Consider the following 10,577-nt stretch of genomic DNA (forward strand, 5'->3'; position numbering starts at 1 on the left):
CTCTCTGGTCACCAGTCTCTGCACAAGGGAGATCCTAGAATGAAAGCTGAATCTTGGGGATTTTCCCATGAGAATCATCTGTTTAAAGGAAGAATTATTGGACCCACACTCCTCAGGCTAGGCCAGTGGTCAGTCAGCATCTGCTTCCTATCTCCATGTTACGAGATATGCATGAATGATAACAATTCAGTTTCTTACAGCTCCTGTAACCTGACTCTTCATGATCCTACCCACAGTGAAGAAATTCATCCGCATGAATTTAAAGCACTTTTCCATTTGGATAACAACAGCTTATTGAAAAGGGAGCTGCATAAATGATGATTGTGCTTCAATTTTAGGTGTGCTCTTTAAAAAATACAATTTTCCTTAATGTTGCAGCACTCTCATCTGGTGAGTCAAGTCTCCTGCTGGAGACACGCGGTGGAGACACCACCATTTCCTTCAACTCAGGCAAGTTACAGCTTGTGTTCAACCAGGTCATTTCACACCAGCTGGGGGTCTCTCCATTTTCTTTATTGTATAGCAGCCCATGCAGATGTCTCCACTTACTTCCAGCTTTTCTGCCTGTGGAAAGGGGAATTACACCATCACTCAAAAAAACCCCCTGTTTTGCTAGATGCTCACATATCACAAAAGCCTCCAAAGCTGGAAACTTGAGCTTTATCCCTGCTAAGACAGTGCCTATTCTTTGGTCACGCCTGGCTGCCAATGATTGTAATAATACTGAGCAATTAGGCCTTTCATTTTCGTTAGGCTAATTAATTGTTTGCACAGTGCCCTGAATATGGAATCATTTTCCTTTGGAAAGAATAAAAGGATTAGAATGGCTTCATCCCAAGCTGCTCAGAATGTATTATATTTATTTTATGGGAGAAAGATTCTCTCGCACGCCCCAAACACAACCCATAGACTGGAGTGTTAATGCCTGCGCTGGGACGTTCACGTCAGCAGGGGTGCACACAGACTACGCATATGTCCACCCATCTGCATCCACGCTCCATATGGTATCTGGGGTTTCTGCTGCATGTCAGTGAGGCCATGAGGAAGCTGGAGTCACCATCGTGTGTGTGCTGCCGGCTTTGAATATCAGGCGCTGGGAGGGTGATGAGGAGCTCCCCCAGGACATCAGCTGTCCCCACACAGCACCGAGGGCAGCACTGCTCTAATGATGGGGGCTGGGTTGTGGTAGCACTCAGAAAGCAGAGCTCTGCGGTATATAAATGTATTGGAGGCTGTCTCAAGAGGTTTGTGCTCTGAGTAAATCAAAGGTGGATGAAGCCCAGGCCAGGATTTCATGAAGAAAGGCACCCAGTGGATGCAATATTGCAGAGGCTGTTGCTAGCTGTTTTTTATGTTTGTCCTGCTCAGTGCCTCTTTGTGCAACCATTTTATTAAATATGTATTTCATATTAAATCATTCCAAGTGTAATACAAGCTTGCAGAAAGCTTTTTAGTGGAAAGCAAAGGGACATATTCAGCCGCCGTCACACAAACTTCTAGTCAAGTAGTTGGAGATAGCTGGAGTTCTCCTTGCCTTTCCCTCTCTCTGCCTCTGGTATAAGGCCTGTTGTGGGCCATCTGGAAGAGCTGAAAGTGAAAACCGTGTCCTGTGCTAATTTCTCTAAAGATTGGGGCAGTGAGAAGAGCGTGGGCCACCTCAAACATGAAGGAAAGGAATCAGGGGGTGATATAAAGCAGGGACCTTGGCTTTATGTGCCTGCCATGTCTGAAGAGATCATTCTGTGTTCAGGCTAAACCTGCTGAATTTAATTGAAAGTCAAACTCCTGTTTATTTAATGCCTGGATGTCTGAGTGTTGCTGCTTAGACTTTGGACTTTCTTGCTGTCTGACTCTGCTGGGTCATGCAAATGTCCCTGACATTAGTACTGGCAGCCAACAGTTCCTGCCCCTATTCATGTCAAACGAGTAAATCCAGTAATTTGGGTGCAGCATTCTTGCCATAGCTTTGTACATATATGTGGTAAGGGATGGAAAGCAGCCACTGCAAAGAAAACAAGTATGTCCTGCCATTATCTCAAGAGCTTTTCAGCATTTCACTTACTTTCCCTCCTTGGTGCCTTCTCTTCACTTTCCTTCATGGTGAATACTCTGAGTATCTTGGTTAAAGGGAGAATCCAAGTTTTTCATTGTTCTTTCTTTTCTTTTGTCAGTTTTTCTCAAGCTTATCTCTCTTAAATAATGATTAAGGAGGAAGACAATGGGCCAGAACAGACAAGAAGGAGTTTGGACAACTGTCCTAAATTAGATGGCGGGTTTGCTTTGGAAATCCTATCCACATCACACTCTGTTACAGAGAGTTGGCTGTAATGGCAAATCTCTTGCAGCAGTGTCACTTCACTTCCATACATTACTTGAAATGCTTTATTAATTTGATGACCTCTTGGACTCCCAGAAGCAGCCATTTATCAGTGTTTTGAGGAAAGAGTGCTCCTCTGAGCTAAAGGGACTGTTTTGTTGCTCAGATTTATTGCTTGGCTGGCTTAATTCACCATTCAAATTCAATGATTTTTAGCTGCCGGGCAGTGGCCCTTTCAATGCTGAAACTAATTAACTGCTGGAACTCTTCTTAGTAAGGCTGTTTTCTTACTGTTTGGTTTGGGTCTGGGCTTTTTTAATCTACAGAAATAAAACAAACACGATCCTTGAAAGACAGGTTGCGTGGATACGGTATCAGCACAGACACGGCCCCGTGCTGAATGACTTTGTCACAAAGGAAGTAAGGCTGCCGGCTGTTCCTGCTGTCGATGTGAAACTGTACAAAGGTAAGATAAGAAAAAAGACAACAACTAAAGACAGAAGAAAGGAGGGGCGTCAGAATCATGATAAAGAGAGAGCTTGGAGAATAGCAAGAGGGGTCTCTGATAGACAGTGAGGGATCCACTGCCATCAAAGATCTGAGCTATGGACCTTGCTGGCAGGTCAAGGTCAGTGGCTTTGGAACTGCTGAGTCCTTGCACCTCCTTCCTCTTCCTTCCTCCCTGCTGCTGCTGTCGCAGGCTCTACTTGTGAAAGAACCATGTACTTCATTGCTCGGATAGGTCATAAGGACTGCGGTGCCTGCTGTTGGGACCTTGTCAAAACCTTGCTTGGGAGGAACAGGAAGGGAAAAGGGATCACTGGTTGTCAGGACACATCTGGCTGCAGGAAGTTAAGCTGCTGGTTGTTATCTCATCAGGGAATTCTGCTCATCAAAATGTTTTATAGGAAAGGTGAATAACCCCTGTGATATTTCATGGTGATGTCTAAAGAAGGCATAAACAGGTCTAGAAGCTCAAGTGCAGATAAATCCAGTGCCTGTTGTACCTCTCCCTGCGGTGTTTCTGTAAAGCACTGCTGCCCTGCTCCTTGCTCCAAGTCTGTAGGTGTGAATGAAATATAAATCATGGCTGTTAACTGAAAGCAGGGAATGCCTTGCTGGCTCCAGCGAGCTCCCCATCTGTCTTTGTTCCTGACAGTTTGATTACCTTTATCATCATCTTTAAATGCAGAGCTGCAAATACCATTAGTGGCTATAAAGAACGGCAATTCTTCCTGACATACCTCAGCCACAGCGTCCTCCTCGACTGGCAGCAAGGAGCACAGGCCAGCCACCTTCCTCCTGTGAGTTTAGGCTGGAAGACTCTGCTCCAGTTGCCAATTCGCCTCCATCTGATTGTCTTGTTCCCTTTCAGATGTCTCCAGGATTTCCAGCCTTCTTATGAAGCTTCATGGTCTAGTTGCTCATCCCTGGAGCACAGGAGTATAATGGAGCATTCCTGGGTGTGTGATCAAGGAAATCTTATGCCACTCGATCTGCTCTGAACAAAGGGGAAAGCACAGAGGACCAGCTGCATCTGGGAGAGAAGGGACCTTTACAGCTCCACCATGGATGTGGTGAAGCTCACCTGGATTTGGCCAGATAGGGGGGAGCTCCAAAAGGATCATGAGGTTTTCTGCCTGCTAGTTCTCACCACAACCCACCCGGGTCTGACAGCCCATTCAGCAGCGGCTTTTCTCCATGGTGGCAAATGCAGTGTGTTAAAGCCTGGGTGGGCAAGGGGACCCCCAGCTCTGTGCCAGCCTGAACCCAGGACACAGGGGACACGAGAGGCTCAGGGACCTGGAAGCAGGGATGTCCAAGGGAGGAGGCTGGAATGAGAGCCTTGTGCCTCCCCATCCTGCCCACACTGAGAGCAATTCCCCACCACTGGCATCCTGCAGCAGGAAGGTGGGAGATAAAAGCCATCAAGGAATGGATTTGGTTTGTTCTTTCTTTGTAGATTAACAGATCCAGCTCTGACTGAGGGATTTAGTGATTACAGCGACTTAATTGCGTGGGGGAAACATTTCCTGGCAATTACTTACGTGTCTGTCTTGGCTCGCTGTGTGTTTCCCTTCATACAGCGAACAGTGGTGCAGCCCTCCCATGGCGTGCTGCCCCGGAGACACAGCCAGCCCCATGGAAGTGCAGGCACAGCCTGGATGGCACACATGGATGCACCAACACTCCAGCCAGGACTTCAGGATAAGCCTTCCACATGGATGCTGCCTGCATTGTGCCCCTGCCTGCTGCAAGCCCTGGGGAGCCCTGGAGAGGCTGGATCCACTCACCCACCACCCACTTGGCGCAGGCAGCCAGGCAAGTCCTCGGTGGCTGAGGATGTCCTCAGCAGCCACCCCAACTCTCTCTGTCACACCAGGGTTCAGCCCAGGTAATTCCCAGCATTGCTCTTTTCATTTCATGCAGCAGGAGAGAAGGCTGATGGTCACCTTACAGGAATAAACGATGCATAAAAATATTTGATCAATTAAGCTGAATGATTTGGCAGGCGCAGGCTCCCGCTGTACCCATCCTCCTCACCACTGCCTCATTATCCAGCCCTAAATCAAGCTGTCACAGCTATTTTTTGGCTTGAGGTAGAAAAGGAGGGAGGGAGAAAAGAAAGGAAGGAAGGAAGAAAGGAGGGAGCCGCTTTCCAGTGTTCACCTCAAAGACAGAAAACCCTCTCCCGGAGTGGGGCAGTGAGTAGCCAAGAGCATCCCCCTGCCCACCTTCCCCCCAGCATCTCCTCTCTGCTCACTCCCAATGCCTGAGATGCTGCTCCTCAGCAACTTGATTGAGGAGTAGGGAGTGGAGATGTGACCGCAGCGGCCGGAGCAAGGGCTGTGTTAGCCAGTGTGGAGCCATCCGTAATGGCCCAGGCTCAGTCATTCACTGATGTCTGGGAAGCATCCCAGAAAGCGGACACGTGTCAGTGAGGCAGGAAGGTCTGGACGTGACCTATGGAGGGAGTTTCCACTCTCTTCAGGTGACAGTGAGTTTCCACTCTCTTCAGTGAAGAGAGCTCAGCTTCTGCTTGATTTTGTCTGCGCCATATGCGACAAGTGTCTGGAGATCCTCCTCTTGCCTTAGCTGGGACAAGGGGCCCCTGGAACTCCATACCAATGGGCACACCTGCACTGTAGTGTCAGATCAGCCTGTTTCCACAGGTCCCAGAGAGACACTGTGTGTGTGTGAGCCCCAGACATCAGACATGGAGTATTTCACTGTTTATTAATCAAGCGAGAAACAAAATCTGTCTCTCTGGGACACCCAGTGTTTCACAGGCCCTGGAAAAATCACCTGAGGACCAGCATCCTTAGGACAACAGAGCATCCCTCACCCTGCACACATGGAATCCTCTCTCAGGAAGGGTCCTCCTCACCCTCTGCCTCCCTCAGCTCCACCCTGGATGTTATGCCAGACCTGCCTGCCTCTCCAAGTCTGCTAAATGAATTTGGAGCCAGACTCATTGATTCACTCTGCTGGGATAGTGACTAACAGCTGCAAACTCATCTGTTCATGGGAGCAGAGCCAGGCAGCCAGAGCATCTCCACTACACTGGCCCCCCCGCAGCAGAGACAGCCCAAACCAGACCCTTCCATACAAGAAAACCTTCAACCTAAGAAGGAAAAAGGAGGGATACAAACACAGACCCTTGCACACAAAACTGCTCTGGATGGAGTTAACCAAAACTGTGCTGTTTTGTCCCAATGGCACTAGCTCTGCAAGCAGAGCATTGCAGGGATGACAGCTCCAGTGGGCAGCTTGGGATCTTTCTGGACCTGCTGCCATGGCCACCAGGAGATCATCTCGGTGCTGGATCACTGATGCTGGATTGACACCTTCATGGGTGGCATGTTCAATCCACGCTGTTTAGTTTCTCTTCCTTTTTAACACTGTCACAACACGAGAGGCTTCCACTGCTTTCTCAGCCTTGCTAGTTGGCTGCAAAGAGCAGATTTCTGTTCACATTGCAGTCACTTTTGAACTTTGGACTTGCCTTTAAAATCCAATTCCCACGAGGTTTTTCTTCCCTCCTTTTCCAAGCACGGCTCCGCTCCAGCTTGCAGAGCTGTGAAGTAGCACAAGCAGTAAGTCGCTCCAGCAACATTCCTTGGAGGACCAAGGGCATGTTGCACACCCCACAGGGCTTTTCTGCTACTGTGCTTGTTGCCCCAGGCTCGGGGACCCCTGGAGATAGAGGAGAGGAGATGCCAACCCAACGCCTGGAGCCTGCAAGAGAGACCCTCTCTGGGGAGCATCTCTTAGGCTGAACCTCCAGCAGATGCTGTGGTGTCTCCAGCCTTTCCCACTCTGGCCTTATAGTCTCTTCTCCCTACACCAGTGACTGTTCATCCCCCCAACAAGCCTCACATAGGTGCAGGATACCACCATGTGGGATAGCACCATGTGTTGGGTGCTGAGTGAAGCACCTGCGTGGGTCACAGCAGTAACTCTGCTCTCTGCCCGTCCTCCAGCTCAGTCATCCCTGCAATTCAGGCTGTTTCAGTCTGTTTTCCAGCTCTGCCAAACTGGACCCTTCCTGGCCGGCTCTGGTTTTCCTTAGATGAAGCCACACAGGAGCTCTGGAAAAGCCCAACTGAATCTAGTGGCAGCCAGAGAAGGGCTGGTGAGCTGGGACATCTCCAGGCTCAAACTACTGCCATGTCCTCCAGGGAGACTGAAAACCACGTTACAAGAAGCAGTGGAAGGGGGAATAGGGGAGCTGGACAAAGCCTCCTTATCCCTCTCCGGTCACCCCTGAGCCTGCGCTAATGAAAACCCAGGTGATGTCCATGTGTGCAATGCCAGGAGGACGAGCCCACAAGGATGGTGCTGGCACTAACACACATACACAGCCCAAGCGCTTGCCCAGAGCCTGTCACTCAGGAGAACAGGCTGAGACTTGCAAGGAGCTACTTGCCAGAGCAGAAAATGTTCATCTCCAGCACATCCTTCACTCAGCAGATGTGTTTCAGGTCCTGCTAAGCTGTAAAGAGACAAGCCAAGAGTTTTTGATGGGAGCAGATGGGCTCAGCTCCATTAGCTATCATTGGCTATCCAAAATGCACTAACCATCGTGAGCCACAAAACCAACCTGCTGCTGGGCAGGAGGCATGGCCGGAGGCGGCTGCAGCCAGATCCAGCACTGGAGGCTACTGGGCACAGCGGAGGAGAAGCTGGACTTGCATAAAAAATCATGGCAAAAGCACAGTCTGTGGGAGTAGTTGGAGCAATAATTCAGGGTTTCTACATTACTTGATAATTTCAGATCACAGATGGAAATATCCAAGAGAAGCATCTCATAAATCACATCGTCTGTGGTTTTCCCCTTTCTCCCTGCTGTGTTACAATGGAAAACTGCAGCTGGTGCTTCCAAAAGCCATGAAATACTGTGCAGGTCCTGGCAAGTTCCCGTCCAGCTAAAGCAAACTCCACTCCGACTTGTGGCTCGCCTTCAAAAGGGCACCAAACCCACAGCTCTATATTGCTGACTGTAATTTGCACCTTTCTCCCAGCTCATTTGACTGCTCTGACGCCTTTCCCATTAGCACTGATCCAACATTATTCTAATGCCAGCCTTACACCCCTTGAACACAATCGCAACCAGCGGATTTCTGATAGGAAACATGGAAGAGGGCATGGACTACGTGAGAAACAAGTTGCAAGTTATTATGCTGTAACCCAGCAAGTTACCATGCTTGTTACCCGGCAAGAGAAGATGCTTGGCCCCAGACAATCTTCTCTGCTGCTGCCTTCCTCCATGGCCAGGAGAAAGCATCACGATCATTGTGGCAGAGATGCCTGGTAGCGCTTAGTGCTGCGGCTCTGCTATCAAAGCCACGTTCTCCATCTGTGCTCAGCCTCATCAACGCAGCAGTAAATTGTCACTGTCCTTCCCTTGATGCTGCCCCAGCTGCTCTCACACCCCTCCATGTCCCCAGTTTACCTCCAGGGCTCCAGGCGAGCATCATGCCATTGGCTGTGAGCAGCAGCATCTTCGTGCTGCAGCCCAGGACATGCTGGAGTCCAGGATGCGGCCCTTTGATTACCCTGGAGCTATGCTAATGGCTTTCTATTTTAATTACATGGAAGTCTAAACATGCTGCAGGGTCTGGCTAATTCTGCAAGTGCAGAGAAAAGCCTCTGTATCACTCGGCAGCTTATTTCTTTAGCATAATAAAGATAAAGTGACACCGGGGATATGTGCCTTTTATGGTCCCAACTCAGCTGCCTGCAGGTCCCGAGAGCCACAAACAGCAGGGGAGAGAGAGGGAGGGAAGGAAGGCAAAATAAACAGATAAATCCCTGGAACATATGGCTTGTGCTCAGTATCTTTACGCATGAGGCACCTCACTTAATAAAAGTTTAGGATGGAAAAGCCAAATAAAATTGATAATCTGCCCAGGGAGGGTGATTCAGATGGAGTAAGCACATTACAAGGGGGTGAGTGATTTACAGTTTTCTTCTATTTGCAGTTTTATGACTATTACAGTTATTCTTGTGAATATAATTCATTACCACGCTATTATTCCCAGAAGTGAAAATCAAAGGTTTATCAGCCGACACCGGCAAGCATGAAATACTGTCCCACTGCACAGATCTACACTGGAAACAAAGCTCAAGACCAATTGAGGAGGCAGGAGCTGAATGCTTGCCTCCCTCCATCTCCAGGTCCCCCCTCGGGATGTGGGCAGAGGGAGGCAACTCAAAGCCTCCCTGCTGGATAGGAAGGAGGTGATGAAGCAGCAGAGGGATCCGCATGACCAGGAGCTCATCCTCCAAAAGATGATGGACACAGGAGTGGGAGAATGAGGCTGGCTCAGTTGTTTGGAGAGAAGTATTGCAGGCATGAGTGTTGGCAGGCATTGGGGAGATACAGGAGTTGTGGACCACACAGGGTCAGACACGCTGCCTCTCCCAGGGACACAGCACTCTCCAAAGCATGGGTTTGGGCACAGCATCTTGCTGTGAGGTGCCAGCAGGAAACGTTGATGGGCTTGAAACCAAGAGAGAGTGACCTGGAGCCAGGAAGATGAATTCAGAGGAGGGTATTATTTTGACTAACACCTATAGCCGGTAGGAATGGACTAAACCAGGGGTTTTTACAACTTCACAAGCAGCGCAGAGAGGACCGAAATGTACCTGAGGTTGCTGCTCAGTGGATACTTGATTCTATAGCCCACACTCAACACAAAACCCATCGTTTCTGCGGTGAGGTTTGTCCAGCAGCAGCTGAAGGTCAGCCCCAGTCAGCCACTGATGCAGCCCAGTGAAACAGCTCTCCCTGCTGCATGCTGTGGGCTTTTGGGCTTTGTCACTCCTGCTCGCCTCAGCTGAAAACCAGGACAAATCCAGCCTCCCTTTGCTCCTCTTCTCAATGAGTTTTCTTCTGAAGAGCCACCACCCTTTGCTTTCCCCTGTTTGGCTCCACAACAGATCCTCATCCCAAAGGCTTCTTTGCAGCACTCCAGATACTCCTGCTGTCCTGCTCCAGTGCCAAGGGATACCAGCTCTTGATTAACAAAAAGAACAACTCCAGAAGCTAATGGCAAAGAGCTCTGCACAGCACGGAGACCCTGCAATAACCCCCTGTGAATGCGGAGAGGAGAGGAGACGAGAGGAGAGGAGAGGAGAGGAGAAAGGAGAGGAGAGAAGAAAGGAGAGAAGAGGAGAAAGGAGAAGAGAGGAGAGAGAGAACCCAACATCAGCACGTCTGGGCCAGACCAAGGGCCCTTTCGGCCCAGCAACCCAGCCCTGGTCCTGGCCAAGGCGGAGAGAGCAGGAGGGATCAGGCAGACTTGAGGGACACTTCGCTGGCATCCACCCATCCGGGTCCCAGAACTTGTCTTGGTGCTTAATAGCTCTTGATGGATTTTTTTCTTCCTAGAACTCATCTAATCACTTTCTGAAGCCTTGCAAAGTTTTGGCATTTGCAGTGTCTTCTCGTAATAAGTCTCCATCTGAAGGACATGCTGTGGGAGGAGGTTTGTGTGCTTCCAACGCCTCGGTCCGCAGCGCTGGGATCTAAGTCACATACAAGGATGGGAAACAAAAGCAGAGGCAGAGAGTTTACTCCTCATCACTACAAAGTGCCACAGTGGGAGCAGAGTCTCTGAGGTCTGAATTGCTCAAAAGGAAATAAAACTGTCACCAGCTGCGTTGTCAGCCTGTCCTCAGCCCTCTGCTCTCTCCAGAGCCCTAGAAATGGCACATCCCAGAGCAGCTGAAAACAAGCCACCAGGACGAGCTG

Source organism: Strigops habroptila, chromosome 12, assembly GCF_004027225.2.
Source record: "Strigops habroptila isolate Jane chromosome 12, bStrHab1.2.pri, whole genome shotgun sequence".
Taxonomy (NCBI): Eukaryota; Metazoa; Chordata; class Aves; order Psittaciformes; family Psittacidae; genus Strigops; species Strigops habroptila.